Raw genomic sequence first — 25,059 nt, forward strand, 5'->3', positions numbered from 1 at the left:
AGGTTTTATTCATGCACAGACTGCAAAGTTAAAGTGGGACCAAGATTCAGCTTGCATTGCCTGAACCAACTTTGTTCTGCGCTGAAAAGCTGTTTTCTGACATTTCAGAGTCTAACTTCAAAAATCATGCAAAACACTTCTAACACCTTCAGATATGTTTCTCTGTGTTGCAAAATAGCTTTTATTCATGCACAGAGTGTAAATTTAAAGTGGGACCAAGATTCAGCTTGCATTGCCTGAACCAACTTTGTTCTGCGCTGAAAAGCTGTTTTCTGACATTTCAGGGTCTAACTTCAAAAATCATGCAAAACACTTCTAACACCTTCAGATATATTTCTCTGTGTTGAAAAATAGCTTTTATTCATTGCACAGACTGCAAAGTTAAAGTGGGACCAAGATTCAGCTTGCATTGCCTGAACCAACTTTATTCTGCACTGAAACGCTGTTTTCTGACATTTCAGGGTCTAACTTCAAAAATCATGCAAAACACTTCTAACACCTTCAGATATGTTTCTCTGTGTTGCAAAATAGCTTTTATTCATGCACAGAGTGTAAATTTAAAGTGGGCCCAAGATTCAGCTTGCATTGCCTGAACCAACTTTGTTCTGCGCTGAAAAGCTGTTTTCTGACATTTCAGAGTCTAACTTCAAAAATCATGCAAAACACTTCTAACACCTTCAGATATGTTTCTCTGTGTTGCAAAATAGCTTTTATTCATGCACAGAGTGTAAATTTAAAGTGGGACCAAGATTCAGCTTGCATTGCCTGAACCAACTTTGTTCTGCGCTGAAAAGCTGTTTTCTGACATTTCAGGGTCTAACTTCAAAAATCATGCAAAACACTTCTAACACCTTCAGATATGTTTCTCTGTGTTGCAAAATAGGTTTTATTCATGCACAGACTGCAAAGTTAAAGTGGGACCAAGATTCAGCTTGCATTGCCTGAACCAACTTTGTTCTGCGCTGAAAAGCTGTTTTCTGACATTTCAGAGTCTAATTTCAAAAATCATGCAAAACACTTCTAACACCTTCAGATATGTTTCTCTGTGTTGCAAAATAGCTTTTATTCATGCACAGAGTGTAAATTTAAAGTGGGACCAAGATTCAGCTTGCATTGCCTGAACCAACTTTGTTCTGCGCTGAAAAGCTGTTTTCTGACATTTCAGGGTCTAACTTCAAAAATCATGCAAAACACTTCTAACACCTTCAGATATGTTTCTCTGTGTTGCAAAATAGCTTTTATTCATGCACAGAGTGTAAATTTAAAGTGGGACCAAGATTCAGCTTGCATTGCCTGAACCAACTTTGTTCTGCGCTGAAAAGCTGTTTTCTGACATTTCAGAGTCTAACTTCAAAAATCATGCAAAACACTTCTAACACCTTCAGATATGTTTCTCTGTGTTGCAAAATAGCTTTTATTCATGCACAGAATGTAAATTTAAAGTGGGACCAAGATTCAGCTTGCATTGCCTGAACCAACTTTGTTCTGCGCTGAAAAGCTGTTTTCTGACATTTCAGGGTCTAACTTCAAAAATCATGCAAAACACTTCTAACACCTTCAGATATGTTTCTCTGTGTTGCAAAATAGGTTTTATTCATGCACAGACTGCAAAGTTAAAGTGGGACCAAGATTCAGCTTGCATTGCCTGAACCAACTTTGTTCTGCGCTGAAAAGCTGTTTTCTGACATTTCAGAGTCTAACTTCAAAAATCATGCAAAACACTTCTAACACCTTCAGATATGTTTCTCTGTGTTGCAAAATAGCTTTTATTCATGCACAGAGTGTAAATTTAAAGTGGGACCAAGATTCAGCTTGCATTGCCTGAACCAACTTTGTTCTGCGCTGAAAAGCTGTTTTCTGACATTTCAGGGTCTAACTTCAAAAATCATGCAAAACACTTCTAACACCTTCAGATATGTTTCTCTGTGTTGCAAAATAGGTTTTTTTCATGCACAGACTGCAAAGTTAAAGTGGGACCAAGATTCAGCTTGCACTGCCTGAACCAACTTTGTTCTGCGCTGAAACGCTGTTTTCTGACATTTCAGGGTCTAACTTCAAAAATCATGCAAAACACTTCTAACACCTTCAGATATGTTTCTCTGTGTTGCAAAATAGCTTTTATTCATGCACAGAGTGTAAATTTAAAGTGGGACCAAGATTCAGCTTGCATTGCCTGAACCAACTTTGTTCTGCGCTGAAAAGCTGTTTTCTGACATTTCAGAGTCTAACTTCAAAAATCATGCAAAACACTTCTAACACCTTCAGATATGTTTCTCTGTGTTGCAAAATAGCTTTTATTCATGCACAGAGTGTAAATTTAATGTGGGACCAAGATTCAGCTTGCATTGCCTGAACCAACTTTGTTCTGCGCTGAAAAGCTGTTTTCTGACATTTCAGGGTCTAACTTCAAAAATCATGCAAAACACTTCTAACACCTTCAGATATGTTTCTCTGTGTTGCAAAATAGGTTTTATTCATGCACAGACTGCAAAGTTAAAGTGGGACCAAGATTCAGCTTGCATTGCCTGAACCAACTTTGTTCTGCGCTGAAACGCTGTTTTCTGACATTTCAGGGTCTAACTTCAAAAATCATGCAAAACACTTCTAACACCTTCAGATATGTTTCTCTGTGTTGCAAAATAGGTTTTATTCATGCACAGACTGCAAAGTTAAAGTGGGACAGAGATTCAGCTTGCATTGCCTGAACCAACTTTGTTCTGCGCTGAAACGCTGTTTTCTGACATTTCAGGGTCTAACTTCAAAAATCATGCAAAACACTTCTAACACCTTCAGATATGTTTCTCTGTGTTGCAAAATAGCTTTTATTCATGCACAGAGTGTAAATTTAAAGTGGGACCAAGATTCAGCTTGCATTGCCTGAACCAACTTTGTTCTGCGCTGAAAAGCTGTTTTCTGACATTTCAGGGTCTAACTTCAAAAATCATGCAAAACACTTCTAACACCTTCAGATATGTTTCTCTGTGTTGCAAAATAGCTTTTATTCATGCACAGAGTGTAAATTTAAAGTGGGACCAAGATTCAGCTTGCATTGCCTGAACCAACTTTGTTCTGCGCTGAAAAGCTGTTTTCTGACATTTCAGAGTCTAACTTCAAAAATCATGCAAAACACTTCTAACACCTTCAGATATGTTTCTCTGTGTTGCAAAATAGCTTTTATTCATGCACAGAATGTAAATTTAAAGTGGGACCAAGATTCAGCTTGCATTGCCTGAACCAACTTTGTTCTGCGCTGAAAAGCTGTTTTCTGACATTTCAGGGTCTAACTTCAAAAATCATGCAAAACACTTCTAACACCTTCAGATATGTTTCTCTGTGTTGCAAAATAGGTTTTATTCATGCACAGACTGCAAAGTTAAAGTGGGACCAAGATTCAGCTTGCATTGCCTGAACCTACTTTGTTCTGCGCTGAAAAGCTGTTTTCTGACATTTCAGAGTCTAACTTCAAAAATCATGCAAAACACTTCTAACACCTTCAGATATGTTTCTCTGTGTTGCAAAATAGCTTTTATTCAAGCACAGAGTGTAAATTTAAAGTGGGACCAAGATTCAGCTTGCATTGCCTGAACCAACTTTGTTCTGCGCTGAAAAGCTGTTTTCTGACATTTCAGAGTCTAACTTCAAAAATCATGCAAAACACTTCTAACACCTTCAGATATGTTTCTCTGTGTTGCAAAATAGCTTTTATTCATGCACAGAGTTTAAATTTAAAGTGGGACCAAGATTCAGCTTGCATTGCCTGAACCAACTTTGTTCTGCGCTGAAAAGCTGTTTTCTGACATTTCAGGGTCTAACTTCAAAAATCATGCAAAACACTTCTAACACCTTCAGATATGTTTCTCTGTGTTGCAAAATAGGTTTTATTCATGCACAGACTGCAAAGTTAAAGTGGGACCAAGATTCAGCTTGCATTGCCTGAACCAACTTTGTTCTGCGCTGAAAAGCTGTTTTCTGACATTTCAGAGTCTAACTTCAAAAATCATGCAAAACACTTCTAACACCTTCAGATATGTTTCTCTGTGTTGCAAAATAGCTTTTATTCATGCACAGAGTGTAAATTTAATGTGGGACCAAGATTCAGCTTGCATTGCCTGAACCAACTTTGTTCTGCGCTGAAAAGCTGTTTTCTGACATTTCAGGGTCTAACTTCAAAAATCATGCAAAACACTTCTAACACCTTCAGATATGTTTCTCTGTGTTGCAAAATAGGTTTTATTCATGCACAGACTGCAAAGTTAAAGTGAGACCAAGATTCAGCTTGCATTGCCTGAACCAAGTTTGTTCTGCGCTGAAACGCTGTTTTCTGACATTTCAGGGTCTAACTTCAAAAATCATGCAAAACACTTCTAACACCTTCAGATATGTTTCTCTGTGTTGCAAAATAGCTTTTATTCATGCACAGAGTGTAAATTTAAAGTGGGACCAAGATTCAGCTTGCATTGCCTGAACCAACTTTGTTCTGCGCTGAAAAGCTGTTTTCTGACATTTCAGGGTCTAACTTCAAAAATCATGCAAAACACTTCTAACACCTTCAGATATGTTTCTCTGTGTTGAAAAATAGCTTTTATTCATGCACAGACTGCAAAGTTAAAGTGAGACCAAGATTCAGCTTGCATTGCCTGAACCAACTTTGTTCTGCGCTGAAACGCTGTTTTCTGACATTTCAGGGTCTAACTTCAAAAATCATGCAAAACACTTCTAACACCTTCAGATATGTTTCTCTGTGTTGCAAAATAGCTTTTATTCATGCACAGAGTGTAAATTTAAAGTGGGACCAAGATTCAGCTTGCATTGCCTGAACCAACTTTGTTCTGCGCTGAAAAGCTGTTTTCTGACATTTCAGAGTCTAACTTCAAAAATCATGCAAAACACTTCTAACACCTTCAGATATGTTTCTCTGTGTTGCAAAATAGCTTTTATTCATGCACAGAGTGTAAATTTAAAGTGGGACCAAGATTCAGCTTGCATTGCCTGAACCAACTTTGTTCTGCGCTGAAAAGCTGTTTTCTGACATTTCAGGGTCTAACTTCAAAAATCATGCAAAACACTTCTAACACCTTCAGATATGTTTCTCTGTGTTGCAAAATAGGTTTTATTCATGCACAGACTGCAAAGTTAAAGTGGGACCAAGATTCAGCTTGCATTGCCTGAACCAACTTTGTTCTGCGCTGAAAAGCTGTTTTCTGACATTTCAGAGTCTAACTTCAAAAATCATGCAAAACACTTCTAACACCTTCAGATATGTTTCTCTGTGTTGCAAAATAGCTTTTATTCATGCACAGAGTGTAAATTTAAAGTGGGACCAAGATTCAGCTTGCATTGCCTGAACCAACTTTGTTCTGCGCTGAAAAGCTGTTTTCTGACATTTCAGGGTCTAACTTCAAAAATCATGCAAAACACTTCTAACACCTTCAGATATGTTTCTCTGTGTTGCAAAATAGGTTTTTTTTCATGCACAGACTGCAAAGTTAAAGTGGGACCAAGATTCAGCTTGCACTGCCTGAACCAACTTTGTTCTGCGCTGAAACGCTGTTTTCTGACATTTCAGGGTCTAACTTCAAAAATCATGCAAAACACTTCTAACACCTTCAGATATGTTTCTCTGTGTTGCAAAATAGCTTTTATCCATGCACAGAGTGTAAATTTAAAGTGGGACCAAGATTCAGCTTGCATTGCCTGAACCAACTTTGTTCTGCGCTGAAAAGCTGTTTTCTGACATTTCAGGGTCTAACTTCAAAAATCATGCAAAACACTTCTAACACCTTCAGATATGTTTCTCTGTGTTGCAAAATAGGTTTTATTCATGCACAGAGTGTAAATTTAAAGTGGGACCAAGATTCAGCTTGCATTGCCTGAACCAACTTTGTTCTGCGCTGAAAAGCTGTTTTCTGACATTTCAGGGTCTAACTTCAACAATCATGCAAAACACTTCTAACACCTTCAGATATGTTTCTCTGTGTTGCAAAATAGCTTTTATTCATGCACAGAGTGTAAATTTAAAGTGGGACCAAGATTCAGCTTGCATTGCCTGAACCAACTTTGTTCTGCGCTGAAAAGCTGTTTTCTGACATTTCAGAGTCTAACTTCAAAAATCATGCAAAACACTTCTAACACCTTCAGATATGTTTCTCTGTGTTGCAAAATAGGTTTTATTCATGCACAGACTGCAAAGTTAAAGTGGGACAGAGATTCAGCTTGCACTGCCTGAACCAAGTTTGTTCTGCGCTGAAACGCTGTTTTCTGACATTTCAGGGTCTAACTTCAAAAATCATGCAAAACACTTCTAACACCTTCAGATATGTTTCTCTGTGTTGCAAAATAGCTTTTATTCATGCACAGAGTGTAAATTTAAAGTGGGACCAAGATTCAGCTTGCATTGCCTGAACCAACTTTGTTCTGCGCTGAAAAGCTGTTTTCTGACATTTCAGGGTCTAACTTCAAAAATCATGCAAAACACTTCTAACACCTTCAGATATGTTTCTCTGTGTTGCAAAATAGGTTTTTTTCATGCACAGACTGCAAAGTTAAAGTGGGACCAAGATTCAGCTTGCACTGCCTGAACCAACTTTGTTCTGCGCTGAAACGCTGTTTTCTGACATTTCAGGGTCTAACTTCAAAAATAATGCAAAACACTTCTAACACCTTCAGATATGTTTCTCTGTGTTGCAAAATAGCTTTTATTCATGCACAGAGTGTAAATTTAAAGTGGGACCAAGATTCAGCTTGCATTGCCTGAACCAACTTTGTTCTGCGCTGAAAAGCTGTTTTCTGACATTTCAGAGTCTAACTTCAAAAATCATGCAAAACACTTCTAACACCTTCAGATATGTTTCTCTGTGTTGCAAAATAGGTTTTATTCATGCACAGACTGCAAAGTTAAAGTGGGACCAAGATTCAGCTTGCATTGCCTAAACCAACTTTGTTCTGCGCTGAAAAGCTGTTTTCTGACATTTCAGAGTCTAACTTCAAAAATCATGCAAAACACTTCTAACACCTTCAGATATGTTTCTCTGTGTTGCAAAATAGCTTTTATTCATGCACAGAGTGTAAATTTAAAGTGGGACCAAGATTCAGCTTGCATTGCCTGAACCAACTTTGTTCTGCGCTGAAAAGCTGTTTTCTGACATTTCAGAGTCTAACTTCAAAAATCATGCAAAACACTTCTAACACCTTCAGATATGTTTCTCTGTGTTGCAAAATAGCTTTTATTCATGCACAGAGTGTAAATTTAATGTGGGACCAAGATTCAGCTTGCATTGCCTGAACCAACTTTGTTCTGCGCTGAAAAGCTGTTTTCTGACATTTCAGGGTCTAACTTCAAAAATCATGCAAAACACTTCTAACACCTTCAGATATGTTTCTCTGTGTTGCAAAATAGGTTTTATTCATGCACAGACTGCAAAGTTAAAGTGGGACCAAGATTCAGCTTGCATTGCCTGAACCAACTTTGTTCTGCGCTGAAACGCTGTTTTCTGACATTTCAGGGTCTAACTTCAAAAATCATGCAAAACACTTCTAACACCTTCAGATATGTTTCTCTGTGTTGCAAAATAGGTTTTATTCATGCACAGACTGCAAAGTTAAAGTGGGACAGAGATTCAGCTTGCATTGCCTGAACCAACTTTGTTCTGCGCTGAAACGCTGTTTTCTGACATTTCAGGGTCTAACTTCAAAAATCATGCAAAACACTTCTAACACCTTCAGATATGTTTCTCTGTGTTGCAAAATAGGTTTTATTCATGCACAGACTGCAAAGTTAAAGTGGCACAGAGATTCAGCTTGCATTGCCTGAACCAAGTTTGTTCTGCGCTGAAACGTTGTTTTCTGACATTTCAGGGTCTAACTTCAAAAATCATGCAAAACACTTCTAACACCTTCAGATATGTTTCTCTGTGTTGCAAAATAGCTTTTATTCATGCACAGAGTGTAAATTTAAAGTGGGACCAAGATTCAGCTTGCATTGCCTGAACCAACTTTGTTCTGCGCTGAAAAGCTGTTTTCTGACATTTCAGAGTCTAACTTCAAAAATCATGCAAAACTCTTCTAACACCTTCAGATATGTTTCTCTGTGTTGCAAAATAGCTTTTATTCATGCACAGAGTGTAAATTTAAAGTGGGACCAAGATTCAGCTTGCATTGCCTGAACCAACTTTGTTCTGCGCTGAAAAGCTGTTTTCTGACATTTCAGGGTCTAACTTCAAAAATCATGCAAAACACTTCTAACACCTTCAGATATGTTTCTCTGTGTTGCAAAATAGGTTTTATTCATGCACAGACTGCAAAGTTAAAGTGGGACCAAGATTCAGCTTGCACTGCCTGAACCAACTTTGTTCTGCGCTGAAACGCTGTTTTCTGACATTTCAGGGTCTAACTTCAAAAATCATGCAAAACACTTCTAACACCTTCAGATATGTTTCTCTGTGTTGCAAAATAGCTTTTATCCATGCACAGAGTGTAAATTTAAAGTGGGACCAAGATTCAGCTTGCATTGCCTGAACCAACTTTGTTCTGCGCTGAAAAGCTGTTTTCTGACATTTCAGGGTCTAACTTCAAAAATCATGCAAAACACTTCTAACACCTTCAGATATGTTTCTCTGTGTTGCAAAATAGCTTTTATCCATGCACAGAGTGTAAATTTAAAGTGGGACCAAGATTCAGCTTGCATTGCCTGAACCAACTTTGTTCTGCGCTGAAAAGCTGTTTTCTGACATTTCAGGGTCTAACTTCAAAAATCATGCAAAACACTTCTAACACCTTCAGATATGTTTCTCTGTGTTGCAAAATAGGTTTTATTCATGCACAGAGTGTAAATTTAAAGTGGGACCAAGATTCAGCTTGCATTGCCTGAACCAACTTTGTTCTGCGCTGAAAAGCTGTTTTCTGACATTTCAGGGTCTAACTTCAAAAATCATGCAAAACACTTCTAACACCTTCAGATATGTTTCTCTGTGTTGCAAAATAGCTTTTATTCATGCACAGAGTGTAAATTTAAAGTGGGACCAAGATTCAGCTTGCATTGCCTGAACCAACTTTGTTCTGCGCTGAAAAGCTGTTTTCTGACATTTCAGAGTCTAACTTCAAAAATCATGCAAAACACTTCTAACACCTTCAGATATGTTTCTCTGTGTTGCAAAATAGCTTTTATTCATGCACAGAGTGTAAATTTAAAGTGGGACCAAGATTCAGCTTGCATTGCCTGAACCAACTTTGTTCTGCGCTGAAAAGCTGTTTTCTGACATTTCAGGGTCTAACTTCAAAAATCATGCAAAACACTTCTAACACCTTCAGATATGTTTCTCTGTGTTGCAAAATAGGTTTTATTCATGCACAGACTGCAAAGTTAAAGTGGGACCAAGATTCAGCTTGCATTGCCTGAACCAACTTTGTTCTGCGCTGAAAAGCTGTTTTCTGACATTTCAGAGTCTAACTTCAAAAATCATGCAAAACACTTCTAACACCTTCAGATATGTTTCTCTGTGTTGCAAAATAGCTTTTATTCATGCACAGAGTGTAAATTTAAAGTGGGACCAAGATTCAGCTTGCATTGCCTGAACCAACTTTGTTCTGCGCTGAAAAGCTGTTTTCTGACATTTCAGGGTCTAACTTCAAAAATCATGCAAAACACTTCTAACACCTTCAGATATGTTTCTCTGTGTTGAAAAATAGCTTTTATTCATGCACAGACTGCAAAGTTAAAGTGGGACCAAGATTCAGCTTGCATTGCCTGAACCAACTTTGTTCTGCACTGAAACGCTGTTTTCTGACATTTCAGGGTCTAACTTCAAAAATCATGCAAAACACTTCTAACACCTTCAGATATGTTTCTCTGTGTTGCAAAATAGCTTTTATTCATGCACAGAGTGTAAATTTAAAGTGGGACCAAGATTCAGCTTGCATTGCCTGAACCAACTTTGTTCTGCGCTGAAAAGCTGTTTTCTGACATTTCAGGGTCTAACTTCAAAAATCATGCAAAACACTTCTAACACCTTCAGATATGTTTCTCTGTGTTGCAAAATAGCTTTTATTCATGCACAGAGTGTAAATTTAAAGTGGGACCAAGATTCAGCTTGCATTGCCTGAACCAACTTTGTTCTGCGCTGAAAAGCTGTTTTCTGACATTTCATTGTCTAACTTCAAAAATCATGCAAAACACTTCTAACACCTTCAGATATGTTTCTCTGTGTTGCAAAATAGCTTTTATTCATGCACAGAGTGTAAATTTAAAGTGGGACCAAGATTCAGCTTGCATTGCCTGAACCAACTTTGTTCTGCGCTGAAAAGCTGTTTTCTGACATTTCAGGGTCTAACTTCAAAAATCATGCAAAACACTTCTAACACCTTCAGATATGTTTCTCTGTGTTGCAAAATAGGTTTTATTCATGCACAGACTGCAAAGTTAAAGTGGGACCAAGATTCAGCTTGCATTGCCTGAACCAACTTTGTTCTGCGCTGAAAAGCTGTTTTCTGACATTTCAGAGTCTAACTTCAAAAATCATGCAAAACACTTCTAACACCTTCAGATATGTTTCTCTGTGTTGCAAAATAGCTTTTATTCATGCACAGAGTGTAAATTTAATGTGGGACCAAGATTCAGCTTGCATTGCCTGAACCAACTTTGTTCTGCGCTGAAAAGCTGTTTTCTGACATTTCAGGGTCTAACTTCAAAAATCATGCAAAACACTTCTAACACCTTCAGATATGTTTCTCTGTGTTGCAAAATAGCTTTTATTCATGCACAGAGTGTAAATTTAAAGTGGGACCAAGATTCAGCTTGCATTGCCTGAACCAACTTTGTTCTGCGCTGAAAAGCTGTTTTCTGACATTTTAGGGTCTAACTTCAAAAATCATGCAAAACACTTCTAACACCTTCAGATATGTTTCTCTGTGTTGAAAAATAGCTTTTATTCATGCACAGACTGCAAAGTTAAAGTGGGACCAAGATTCAGCTTGCATTGCCTGAACCAACTTTGTTCTGCACTGAAACGCTGTTTTCTGACATTTCAGGGTCTAACTTCAAAAATCATGCAAAACACTTCTAACACCTTCAGATATGTTTCTCTGTGTTGCAAAATAGCTTTTATTCATGCACAGAGTGTAAATTTAAAGTGGGACCAAGATTCAGCTTGCATTGCCTGAACCAACTTTGTTCTGCGCTGAAAAGCTGTTTTCTGACATTTCAGAGTCTAACTTCAAAAATCATGCAAAACACTTCTAACACCTTCAGATATGTTTCTCTGTGTTGCAAAATAGCTTTTATTCATGCACAGAGTGTAAATTTAAAGTGGGACCAAGATTCAGCTTGCATTGCCTGAACCAACTTTGTTCTGCGCTGAAAAGCTGTTTTCTGACATTTCAGGGTCTAACTTCAAAAATCATGCAAAACACTTCTAACACCTTCAGATATGTTTCTCTGTATTGCAAAATAGGTTTTATTCATGCACAGAGTGTAAATTTAAAGTGGGACCAAGATTCAGCTTGCATTGCCTGAACCAACTTTGTTCTGCGCTGAAAAGCTGTTTTCTGACATTTCAGGGTCTAACTTCAAAAATCATGCAAAACACTTCTAACACCTTCAGATATGTTTCTCTGTGTTGCAAAATAGCTTTTATTCATGCACAGAGTGTAAATTTAAAGTGGGACCAAGATTCAGCTTGCATTGCCTGAACCAACTTTGTTCTGCGCTGAAAAGCTGTTTTCTGACATTTCAGAGTCTAACTTCAAAAATCATGCAAAACACTTCTAACACCTTCAGATATGTTTCTCTGTGTTGCAAAATAGCTTTTATTCATGCACAGAGTGTAAATTTAAAGTGGGACCAAGATTCAGCTTGCATTGCCTGAACCAACTTTGTTCTGCGCTGAAAAGCTGTTTTCTGACATTTCAGGGTCTAACTTCAAAAATCATGCAAAACACTTCTAACACCTTCAGATATGTTTCTCTGTGTTGCAAAATAGGTTTTATTCATGCACAGAGTGTAAATTTAAAGTGGGACCAAGATTCAGCTTGCATTGCCTGAACCAACTTTGTTCTGCGCTGAAAAGCTGTTTTCTGACATTTCAGGGTCTAACTTCAAAAATCATGCAAAACACTTCTAACACCTTCAGATATGTTTCTCTGTGTTGCAAAATAGCTTTTATTCATGCACAGAGTGTAAATTTAAAGTGGGACCAAGATTCAGCTTGCATTGCCTGAACCAACTTTGTTCTGCGCTGAAAAGCTGTTTTCTGACATTTCAGAGTCTAACTTCAAAAATCATGCAAAACACTTCTAACACCTTCAGATATGTTTCTCTGTGTTGCAAAATAGCTTTTATTCATGCACAGAGTGTAAATTTAAAGTGGGACCAAGATTCAGCTTGCATTGCCTGAACCAACTTTGTTCTGCGCTGAAAAGCTGTTTTCTGACATTTCAGGGTCTAACTTCAAAAATCATGCAAAACACTTCTAACACCTTCAGATATGTTTCTCTGTGTTGCAAAATAGGTTTTATTCATGCACAGACTGCAAAGTTAAAGTGGGACCAAGATTCAGCTTGCATTGCCTGAACCAACTTTGTTCTGCGCTGAAAAGCTGTTTTCTGACATTTCAGAGTCTAACTTCAAAAATCATGCAAAACACTTCTAACACCTTCAGATATGTTTCTCTGTGTTGCAAAATAGCTTTTATTCATGCACAGAGTGTAAATTTAAAGTGGGACCAAGATTCAGCTTGCATTGCCTGAACCAACTTTGTTCTGCGCTGAAAAGCTGTTTTCTGACATTTCAGGGTCTAACTTCAAAAATCATGCAAAACACTTCTAACACCTTCAGATATGTTTCTCTGTGTTGAAAAATAGCTTTTATTCATTGCACAGACTGCAAAGTTAAAGTGGGACCAAGATTCAGCTTGCATTGCCTGAACCAACTTTATTCTGCACGGAAACGCTGTTTTCTGACATTTCAGGGTCTAACTTCAAAAATCATGCAAAACACTTCTAACACCTTCAGATATGTTTCTCTGTGTTGCAAAATAGCTTTTATTCATGCACAGAGTGTAAATTTAAAGTGGGACCAAGATTCAGCTTGCATTGCCTGAACCAACTTTGTTCTGCGCTGAAAAGCTGTTTTCTGACATTTCAGAGTCTAACTTCAAAAATCATGCAAAACACTTCTAACACCTTCAGATATGTTTCTCTGTGTTGCAAAATAGCTTTTATTCATGCACAGAGTGTAAATTTAAAGTGGGACCAAGATTCAGCTTGCATTGCCTGAACCAACTTTGTTCTGCGCTGAAAAGCTGTTTTCTGACATTTCAGGGTCTAACTTCAAAAATCATGCAAAACACTTCTAACACCTTCAGATATGTTTCTCTGTGTTGCAAAATAGGTTTTATTCATGCACAGACTGCAAAGTTAAAGTGGGACCAAGATTCAGCTTGCATTGCCTGAACCAACTTTGTTCTGCGCTGAAAAGCTGTTTTCTGACATTTCAGAGTCTAATTTCAAAAATCATGCAAAACACTTCTAACACCTTCAGATATGTTTCTCTGTGTTGCAAAATAGCTTTTATTCATGCACAGAGTGTAAATTTAAAGTGGGACCAAGATTCAGCTTGCATTGCCTGAACCAACTTTGTTCTGCGCTGAAAAGCTGTTTTCTGACATTTCAGGGTCTAACTTCAAAAATCATGCAAAACACTTCTAACACCTTCAGATATGTTTCTCTGTGTTGCAAAATAGGTTTTATTCATGCACAGACTGCAAAGTTAAAGTGGGACCAAGATTCAGCTTGCACTGCCTGAACCAACTTTGTTCTGCGCTGAAACGCTGTTTTCTGACATTTCAGGGTCTAACTTCAAAAATCATGCAAAACACTTCTAACACCTTCAGATATGTTTCTCTGTGTTGCAAAATAGCTTTTATCCATGCACAGAGTGTAAATTTAAAGTGGGACCAAGATTCAGCTTGCATTGCCTGAACCAACTTTGTTCTGCGCTGAAAAGCTGTTTTCTGACATTTCAGGGTCTAACTTCAAAAATCATGCAAAACACTTCTAACACCTTCAGATATGTTTCTCTGTGTTGCAAAATAGCTTTTATTCATGCACAGAGTGTAAATTTAAAGTGGGACCAAGATTCAGCTTGCATTGCCTGAACCAACTTTGTTCTGCGCTGAAAAGCTGTTTTCTGACATTTCAGGGTCTAACTTCAAAAATCATGCAAAACACTTCTAACACCTTCAGATATGTTTCTCTGTGTTGCAAAATAGGTTTTATTCATGCACAGACTGCAAAGTTAAAGTGGGACCAAGATTCAGCTTGCACTGCCTGAACCAACTTTGTTCTGCGCTGAAACGCTGTTTTCTGACATTTCAGGGTCTAACTTCAAAAATCATGCAAAACACTTCTAACACCTTCAGATATGTTTCTCTGTGTTGCAAAATAGCTTTTATCCATGCACAGAGTGTAAATTTAAAGTGGGACCAAGATTCAGCTTGCATTGCCTGAACCAACTTTGTTCTGCGCTGAAAAGCTGTTTTCTGACATTTCAGGGTCTAACTTCAAAAATCATGCAAAACACTTCTAACACCTTCAGATATGTTTCTCTGTGTTGCAAAATAGGTTTTATTCATGCACAGAGTGTAAATTTAAAGTGGGACCAAGATTCAGCTTGCATTGCCTGAACCAACTTTGTTCTGCGCTGAAAAGCTGTTTTCTGACATTTCAGGATCTAACTTCAAAAATCATGCAAAACACTTCTAACACCTTCAGATATGTTTCTCTGTGTTGCAAAATAGCTTTTATTCATGCACAGAGTGTAAATTTAAAGTGGGACCAAGATTCAGCTTGCATTGCCTGAACCAACTTTGTTCTGCGCTGAAAAGCTGTTTTCTGACATTTCAGAGTCTAACTTCAAAAATCATGCAAAACACTTCTAACACCTTCAGATATGTTTCTCTGTGTTGCAAAATAGCTTTTATTCATGCACAGAGTGTAAATTTAAAGTGGGACCAAGATTCAGCTTGCATTGCCTGAACCAACTTTGTTCTGCGCTGAAAAGCTGTTTTCTGACATTTCAGGGTCTAACTTCAAAAATCATGCAAAACACTTCTAACACCTTCAGATATGTTTCTCTGTGTTGCAAAATAGGTTTTATTCATGCACAGACTGCAAAGTTAAAGTGGGACCAAGATTCAGCTTGCACTGCCTGAACCAACTTTGTTCTGCGCTGAAACGCTGTTTTCTGACATTTCAGGGTCTAACTTCAAAAATCATGCAAAACACTTCTAACACCTTCAGATATGTTTCTCTGTGTTGCAAAATAGCTTTTATCCATGCACAGAGTGTAAATTTAAAGTGGGACCAAGATTCAGCTTGCATTGCCTGAACCAACTTTGTTCTGCGCTGAAAAGCTGTTTTCTGACATTTCAGGGTCTAACTTCAAAAATCATGCAAAACACTTCTAACACCTTCAGATATGTTTCTCTGTGTTGCAAAATAGGTTTTATTCATGCACAGAGTGTAAATTTAAAGTGGGACCAAGATTCAGCTTGCATTGCCTGAACCAACTTTGTTCTGCGCTGAAAAGCTGTTTTCTGACATTTCAGGGTCTAACTTCAAAAATCATGCAAAACACTTCTAACACCTTCAGATATGTTTCTCTGTGTTGCAAAATAGCTTTTATTCATGCACAGAGTGTAAATTTAAAGTGGGACCAAGATTCAGCTTGCATTGCCTGAACCAACTTTGTTCTGCGCTGAAAAGCTGTTTTCTGACATTTCAGAGTCTAACTTCAAAAATCATGCAAAACACTTCTAACACCTTCAGATATGTTTCTCTGTGTTGCAAAATAGCTTTTATTCATGCACAGACTGCAAAGTTAAAGTGGGACCAAGATTCAGCTTGCATTGCCTGAACCAACTTTGTTCTGCGCTGAAACGCTGTTTTCTGACATTTCAGGGTCTAACTTCAAAAATCATGCAAAACACTTCTAACACCTTCAGATATGTTTCTCTGTGTTGCAAAATAGCTTTTATTCATGCACAGAGTGTAAATTTAAAGTGGGACCAAGATTCAGCTTGCATTGCCTGAACCAACTTTGTTCTGCGCTGAAAAGCTGTTTTCTGACATTTCAGAGTCTAACTTCAAAAATCATGCAAAACACTTCTAACACCTTCAGATATGTTTATCTGTGTTGCAAAATAGCTTTTATTCATGCACAGAGTGTAAATTTAAAGTGGGACCAAGATTCAGCTTGCATTGCCTGAACCAACTTTGTTCTGCGCTGAAAAGCTGTTTTCTGACATTTCAGGGTCTAACTTCAAAAAACATGCAAAACACTTCTAACACCTTCAGATATGTTTCTCTGTGTTGCAAAATAGGTTTTATTCATGCACAGACTGCAAAGTTAAAGTGGGACCAAGATTCAGCTTGCATTGCCCGAACCAACTTTGTTCTGCGCTGAAAAGCTGTTTTCTGACATTTCAGAGTCTAATTTCAAAAATCATGCAAAACACTTCTAACACCTTCAGATATGTTTCTCTGTGTTGCAAAATAGCTTTTATTCATGCACAGAGTGTAAATTTAAAGTGGGACCAAGATTCAGCTTGCATTGCCTGAACCAACTTTGTTCTGCGCTGAAAAGCTGTTTTCTGACATTTCAGGGTCTAACTTCAAAAATCATGCAAAACACTTCTAACACCTTCAGATATGTTTCTCTGTGTTGCAAAATAGGTTTTATTCATGCACAGACTGCAAAGTTAAAGTGGGACCAAGATTCAGCTTGCACTGCCTGAACCAACTTTGTTCTGCGCTGAAACGCTGTTTTCTGACATTTCAGGGTCTAACTTCAAAAATCATGCAAAACACTTCTAACACCTTCAGATATGTTTCTCTGTGTTGCAAAATAGCTTTTATCCATGCACAGAGTGTAAATTTAAAGTGGGACCAAGATTCAGCTTGCATTGCCTGAACCAACTTTGTTCTGCGCTGAAAAGCTGTTTTCTGACATTTCAGGGTCTAACTTCAAAAATCATGCAAAACACTTCTAACACCTTCAGATATGTTTCTCTGTGTTGCAAAATAGGTTTTATTCATGCACAGAGTGTAAATTTAAAGTGGGACCAAGATTCAGCTTGCATTGCCTGAACCAACTTTGTTCTGCGCTGAAAAGCTGTTTTCTGACATTTCAGGGTCTAACTTCAAAAATCATGCAAAACACTTCTAACACCTTCAGATATGTTTCTCTGTGTTGCAAAATAGCTTTTATTCATGCAGAGAGTGTAAATTTAAAGTGGGACCAAGATTCAGCTTGCATTGCCTGAACCAACTTTGTTCTGCGCTGAAAAGCTGTTTTCTGACATTTCAGGGTCTAACTTCAAAAATCATGCAAAACACTTCTAACACCTTCAGATATGTTTCTCTGTGTTGCAAAATAGGTTTTATTCATGCACAGACTGCAAAGTTAAAGTGGGACCAAGATTCAGCTTGCATTGCCTGAACCAACTTTGTTCTGCGCTGAAAAGCTGTTTTCTGACATTTCAGGGTCTAACTTCAAAAATCATGCAAAACACTTCTAACACCTTCAGATATGTTTCTCTGTGTTGCAAAATAGGTTTTATTCATGCACAGACTGCAAAGTTAAAGTGGGACAGAGATTCAGCTTGCATTGCCTGAACCAAGTTTGTTCTGCGCTGAAACGCTGTTTTCTGACATTTCAGGGTCTAACTTCAAAAATCATGCAAAACACTTCTAACACCTTCAGATATGTTTCTCTGTGTTGCAAAATAGCTTTTATTCATGCACAGAGTGTAAATTTAAAGTGGGACCAAGATTCAGCTTGCATTGCCTGAACCAACTTTGTTCTGCGCTGAAAAGCTGTTTTCTGACATTTCAGGGTCTAACTTCAAAAATCATGCAAAACACTTCTAACACCTTCAGATATGTTTCTCTGTGTTGAAAAATAGCTTTTATTCATGCACAGACTGCAAAGTTAAAGTGGGACCAAGATTCAGCTTGCATTGCCTGAACCAACTTTGTTCTGCGCTGAAACGCTGTTTTCTGACATTTCAGGGTCTAACTTCAAAAATCATGCAAAACACTTCTAACACCTTCAGATATGTTTCTCTGTGTTGCAAAATAGCTTTTATTCATGCACAGAGTGTAAATTTAAAGTGGGACCAAGATTCAGCTTGCATTGCCTGAACCAACTTTGTTCTGCGCTGAAAAGCTGTTTTCTGACATTTCAGAGTCTAACTTCAAAAATCATGCAAAACACTTCTAACACCTTCAGATATGTTTCTCTGTGTTGCAAAATAGCTTTTATTCATGCACAGAGTGTAAATTTAAAGTGGGACCAAGATTCAGCTTGCATTGCCTGAACCAACTTTGTTCTGCGCTGAAAAGCTGTTTTCTGACATTTCAGGGTCTAACTTCAAAAATCATGCAAAACACTTCTAACACCTTCAGATATGTTTCTCTGTGTTGAAAAATAGCTTTTATTCATGCACAGACTGCAAAGTTAAAGTGGGACCAAGATTCAGCTTGCATTGCCTGAACCAACTTTGTTCTGCGCTGAAACGCTGTTTTCTGACATTTCAGGGTCTAACTTCAAAAATCATGCAAAACACTTCTAACACCTTCAGATATGTTTCTCTGTGTTGCAAAATAGCTTTTATTCATGCACAGAGTGTAAATTTAAAGTGGGACCAAGATTCAGCTTGCATTGCCTGAACCAACTTTGTTCTGCGCTGAAAAGCTGTTTTCTGACATTTCAGGGTCTAACTTCAAAAATCATGCAAAACACTTCTAACACCTTCAGATATGTTTCTCTGTGTTGAAAAATAGGTTTTATTCATGCACAGACTGCAAAGTTAAAGTGGGACAGAGATTCAGCTTGCATTGCCTGAACCAACTTTGTTCTGCGCTGAAACGCTGTTTTCTGACATTTCAGGGTCTAACTTCAAAAATCATGCAAAACACTTCTAACACCTTCAGATATGTTTCTCTGTGTTGCAAAATAGCTTTTATTCATGCACAGAGTGTAAATTTAAAGTGGGACCAAGATTCAGCTTGCATTGCCTGAACCAACTTTGTTCTGCGCTGAAAAGCTGTTTTCTGACATTTCAGAGTCTAACTTCAAAAATCATGCAAAACACTTCTAACACCTTCAGATATGTTTCTCTGTGTTGCAAAATAGCTTTTATTCATGCACAGAGTGTAAATTTAAAGTGGGACCAAGATTCAGCTTGCATTGCCTGAACCAACTTTGTTCTGCGCTGAAAAGCTGTTTTCTGACATTTCAGGGTCTAACTTCAAAAATCATGCAAAACACTTCTAACACCTTCAGATATGTTTCTCTGTGTTGCAAAATAGCTTTTATTCATGCACAGACTGCAAAGTTAAAGTGGGACCAAGATTCAGCTTGCACTGCCTGAACCAACTTTGTTCTGCGCTGAAACGCTGTTTTCTGACATTTCAGGGTCTAACTTCAAAAATCATGCAAAACACTTCTAACACCTTCAGATATGTTTCTCTGTGTTGCAAAATAGCTTTTATCCATGCACAGAGTGTAAATTTAAAGTGGGACCAAGATTCAGCTTGCATTGCCTGAACCAACTTTGTTCTGCGCTGAAAAGCTGTTTTCTGACATTTCAGGGTCTAACTTCAAAAATCATGCAAAACACTTCTAACACCTTCAGATATGTTTCTCTGTGTTGCAAAATAGGTTTTATTCATGCACAGAGTGTAAATTTAAAGTGGGACCAAGATTCAGCTTGCATTGCCTGAACCAACTTTGTTCTGCGCTGAAAAGCTGTTTTCTGACATTTCAGGATCTAACTTCAAAAATCATGCAAAACACTTCTAACACCTTCAGATATGTTTCTCTGTGTTGCAAAATAGCTTTTATTCATGCACAGAGTGTAAATTTAAAGTGGGACCAAGATTCAGCTTGCATTGCCTGAACCAACTTTGTTCTGCGCTGAAAAGCTGTTTTCTGACATTTCAGAGTCTAACTTCAAAAATCATGCAAAACACTTCTAACACCTTCAGATATGTTTCTCTGTGTTGCAAAATAGCTTTTATTCATGCACAGAGTGTAAATTTAAAGTGGGACCAAGATTCAGCTTGCATTGCCTGAACCAACTTTGTTCTGCGCTGAAAAGCTGTTTTCTGACATTTCAGGGTCTAACTTCAAAAATCATGCAAAACACTTCTAACACCTTCAGATATGTTTCTCTGTGTTGCAAAATAGGTTTTATTCATGCACAGACTGCAAAGTTAAAGTGGGACCAAGATTCAGCTTGCACTGCCTGAACCAACTTTGTTCTGCGCTGAAACGCTGTTTTCTGACATTTCAGGGTCTAACTTCAAAAATCATGCAAAACACTTCTAACACCTTCAGATATGTTTCTCTGTGTTGCAAAATAGCTTTTATCCATGCACAGAGTGTAAATTTAAAGTGGGACCAAGATTCAGCTTGCATTGCCTGAACCAACTTTGTTCTGCGCTGAAAAGCTGTTTTCTGACATTTCAGGGTCTAACTTCAAAAATCATGCAAAACACTTCTAACACCTTCAGATATGTTTCTCTGTGTTGCAAAATAGGTTTTATTCATGCACAGAGTGTAAATTTAAAGTGGGACCAAGATTCAGCTTGCATTGCCTGAACCAACTTTGTTCTGCGCTGAAAAGCTGTTTTCTGACATTTCAGGGTCTAACTTCAAAAATCATGCAAAACACTTCTAACACCTTCAGATATGTTTCTCTGTGTTGCAAAATAGCTTTTATTCATGCACAGAGTGTAAATTTAAAGTGGGACCAAGATTCAGCTTGCATTGCCTGAACCAACTTTGTTCTGCGCTGAAAAGCTGTTTTCTGACATTTCAGAGTCTAACTTCAAAAATCATGCAAAACACTTCTAACACCTTCAGATATGTTTCTCTGTGTTGCAAAATAGCTTTTATTCATGCACAGACTGCAAAGTTAAAGTGGGACCAAGATTCAGCTTGCATTGCCTGAACCAACTTTGTTCTGCGCTGAAACGCTGTTTTCTGACATTTCAGGGTCTAACTTCAAAAATCATGCAAAACACTTCTAACACCTTCAGATATGTTTCTCTGTGTTGCAAAATAGCTTTTATTCATGCACAGAGTGTAAATTTAAAGTGGGACCAAGATTCAGCTTGCATTGCCTGAACCAACTTTGTTCTGCGCTGAAAAGCTGTTTTCTGACATTTCAGAGTCTAACTTCAAAAATCATGCAAAACACTTCTAACACCTTCAGATATGTTTATCTGTGTTGCAAAATAGCTTTTATTCATGCACAGAGTGTAAATTTAAAGTGGGACCAAGATTCAGCTTGCATTGCCTGAACCAACTTTGTTCTGCGCTGAAAAGCTGTTTTCTGACATTTCAGGGTCTAACTTCAAAAAACATGCAAAACACTTCTAACACCTTCAGATATGTTTCTCTGTGTTGCAAAATAGGTTTTATTCATGCACAGACTGCAAAGTTAAAGTGGGACCAAGATTCAGCTTGCATTGCCCGAACCAACTTTGTTCTGCGCTGAAAAGCTGTTTTCTGACATTTCAGAGTCTAATTTCAAAAATCATGCAAAACACTTCTAACACCTTCAGATATGTTTCTCTGTGTTGCAAAATAGCTTTTATTCATGCACAGAGTGTAAATTTAAAGTGGGACCAAGATTCAGCTTGCATTGCCTGAACCAACTTTGTTCTGCGCTGAAAAGCTGTTTTCTGACATTTCAGGGTCTAACTTCAAAAATCATGCAAAACACTTCTAACACCTTCAGATATGTTTCTCTGTGTTGCAAAATAGGTTTTATTCATGCACAGACTGCAAAGTTAAAGTGGGACCAAGATTCAGCTTGCACTGCCTGAACCAACTTTGTTCTGCGCTGAAACGCTGTTTTCTGACATTTCAGGGTCTAACTTCAAAAATCATGCAAAACACTTCTAACACCTTCAGATATGTTTCTCTGTGTTGCAAAATAGCTTTTATCCATGCACAGAGTGTAAATTTAAAGTGGGACCAAGATTCAGCTTGCATTGCCTGAACCAACTTTGTTCTGCGCTGAAAAGCTGTTTTCTGACATTTCAGGGTCTAACTTCAAAAATCATGCAAAACACTTCTAACACCTTCAGATATGTTTCTCTGTGTTGCAAAATAGGTTTTATTCATGCACAGAGTGTAAATTTAAAGTGGGACCAAGATTCAGCTTGCATTGCCTGAACCAACTTTGTTCTGCGCTGAAAAGCTGTTTTCTGACATTTCAGGGTCTAACTTCAAAAATCATGCAAAACACTTCTAACACCTTCAGATATGTTTCTCTGTGTTGCAAAATAGCTTTTATTCATGCAGAGAGTGTAAATTTAAAGTGGGACCAAGATTCAGCTTGCATTGCCTGAACCAACTTTGTTCTGCGCTGAAAAGCTGTTTTCTGACATTTCAGGGTCTAACTTCAAAAATCATGCAAAACACTTCTAACACCTTCAGATATGTTTCTCTGTGTTGCAAAATAGGTTTTATTCATGCACAGACTGCAAAGTTAAAGTGGGACCAAGATTCAGCTTGCATTGCCTGAACCAACTTTGTTCTGCGCTGAAAAGCTGTTTTCTGACATTTCAGGGTCTAACTTCAAAAATCATGCAAAACACTTCTAACACCTTCAGATATGTTTCTCTGTGTTGCAAAATAGGTTTTATTCATGCACAGACTGCAAAGTTAAAGTGGGACAGAGATTCAGCTTGCATTGCCTGAACCAAGTTTGTTCTGCGCTGAAACGCTGTTTTCTGACATTTCAGGGTCTAACTTCAAAAATCATGCAAAACACTTCTAACACCTTCAGATATGTTTCTCTGTGTTGCAAAATAGCTTTTATTCATGCACAGAGTGTAAATTTAAAGTGGGACCAAGATTCAGCTTGCATTGCCTGAACCAACTTTGTTCTGCGCTGAAAAGCTGTTTTCTGACATTTCAGGGTCTAACTTCAAAAATCATGCAAAACACTTCTAACACCTTCAGATATGTTTCTCTGTGTTGAAAAATAGCTTTTATTCATGCACAGACTGCAAAGTTAAAGTGGGACCAAGATTCAGCTTGCATTGCCTGAACCAACTTTGTTCTGCGCTGAAACGCTGTTTTCTGACATTTCAGGGTCTAACTTCAAAAATCATGCAAAACACTTCTAACACCTTCAGATATGTTTCTCTGTGTTGCAAAATAGCTTTTATTCATGCACAGAGTGTAAATTTAAAGTGGGACCAAGATTCAGCTTGCATTGCCTGAACCAACTTTGTTCTGCGCTGAAAAGCTGTTTTCTGACATTTCAGAGTCTAACTTCAAAAATCATGCAAAACACTTCTAACACCTTCAGATATGTTTCTCTGTGTTGCAAAATAGCTTTTATTCATGCACAGAGTGTAAATTTAAAGTGGGACCAAGATTCAGCTTGCATTGCCTGAACCAACTTTGTTCTGCGCTGAAAAGCTGTTTTCTGACATTTCAGGGTCTAACTTCAAAAATCATGCAAAACACTTCTAACACCTTCAGATATGTTTCTCTGTGTTGAAAAATAGCTTTTATTCATGCACAGACTGCAAAGTTAAAGTGGGACCAAGATTCAGCTTGCATTGCCTGAACCAACTTTGTTCTGCGCTGAAACGCTGTTTTCTGACATTTCAGGGTCTAACTTCAAAAATCATGCAAAACACTTCTAACACCTTCAGATATGTTTCTCTGTGTTGCAAAATAGCTTTTATTCATGCACAGAGTGTAAATTTAAAGTGGGACCAAGATTCAGCTTGCATTGCCTGAACCAACTTTGTTCTGCGCTGAAAAGCTGTTTTCTGACATTTCAGGGTCTAACTTCAAAAATCATGCAAAACACTTCTAACACCTTCAGATATGTTTCTCTGTGTTGAAAAATAGGTTTTATTCATGCACAGACTGCAAAGTTAAAGTGGGACAGAGATTCAGCTTGCATTGCCTGAACCAACTTTGTTCTGCGCTGAAACGCTGTTTTCTGACATTTCAGGGTCTAACTTCAAAAATCATGCAAAACACTTCTAACACCTTCAGATATGTTTCTCTGTGTTGCAAAATAGCTTTTATTCATGCACAGAGTGTAAATTTAAAGTGGGACCAAGATTCAGCTTGCATTGCCTGAACCAACTTTGTTCTGCGCTGAAAAGCTGTTTTCTGACATTTCAGAGTCTAACTTCAAAAATCATGCAAAACACTTCTAACACCTTCAGATATGTTTCTCTGTGTTGCAAAATAGCTTTTATTCATGCACAGAGTGTAAATTTAAAGTGGGACCAAGATTCAGCTTGCATTGCCTGAACCAACTTTGTTCTGCGCTGAAAAGCTGTTTTCTGACATTTCAGGGTCTAACTTCAAAAATCATGCAAAACACTTCTAACACCTTCAGATATGTTTCTCTGTGTTGCAAAATAGCTTTTATTCATGCACAGACTGCAAAGTTAAAGTGGGACCAAGATTCAGCTTGCACTGCCTGAACCAACTTTGTTCTGCGCTGAAACGCTGTTTTCTGACATTTCAGGGTCTAACTTCAAAAATCATGCAAAACACTTCTAACACCTTCAGATATGTTTCTCTGTGTTGCAAAATAGCTTTTATCCATGCACAGAGTGTAAATTTAAAGTGGGACCAAGATTCAGCTTGCATTGCCTGAACCAACTTTGTTCTGCGCTGAAAAGCTGTTTTCTGACATTTCAGGGTCTAACTTCAAAAATCATGCAAAACACTTCTAACACCTTCAGATATGTTTCTCTGTGTTGCAAAATAGGTTTTATTCATGCACAGACTGCAAAGTTAAAGTGGGACAGAGATTCAGCTTGCATTGCCTGAACCAAGTTTGTTCTGCGCTGAAACGCTGTTTTCTGACATTTCAGGGTCTAACTTCAAAAATCATGCAAAACACTTCTAACACCTTCAGATATGTTTCTCTGTGTTGCAAAATAGGTTTTATTCATGCACAGACTGCAAAGTTAAAGTGGGACAGAGATTCAGCTTGCATTGCCTGA

This window comes from Garra rufa, chromosome 6, assembly GCF_049309525.1.
Source record: "Garra rufa chromosome 6, GarRuf1.0, whole genome shotgun sequence".
NCBI lineage: Eukaryota > Metazoa > Chordata > Actinopteri > Cypriniformes > Cyprinidae > Garra > Garra rufa.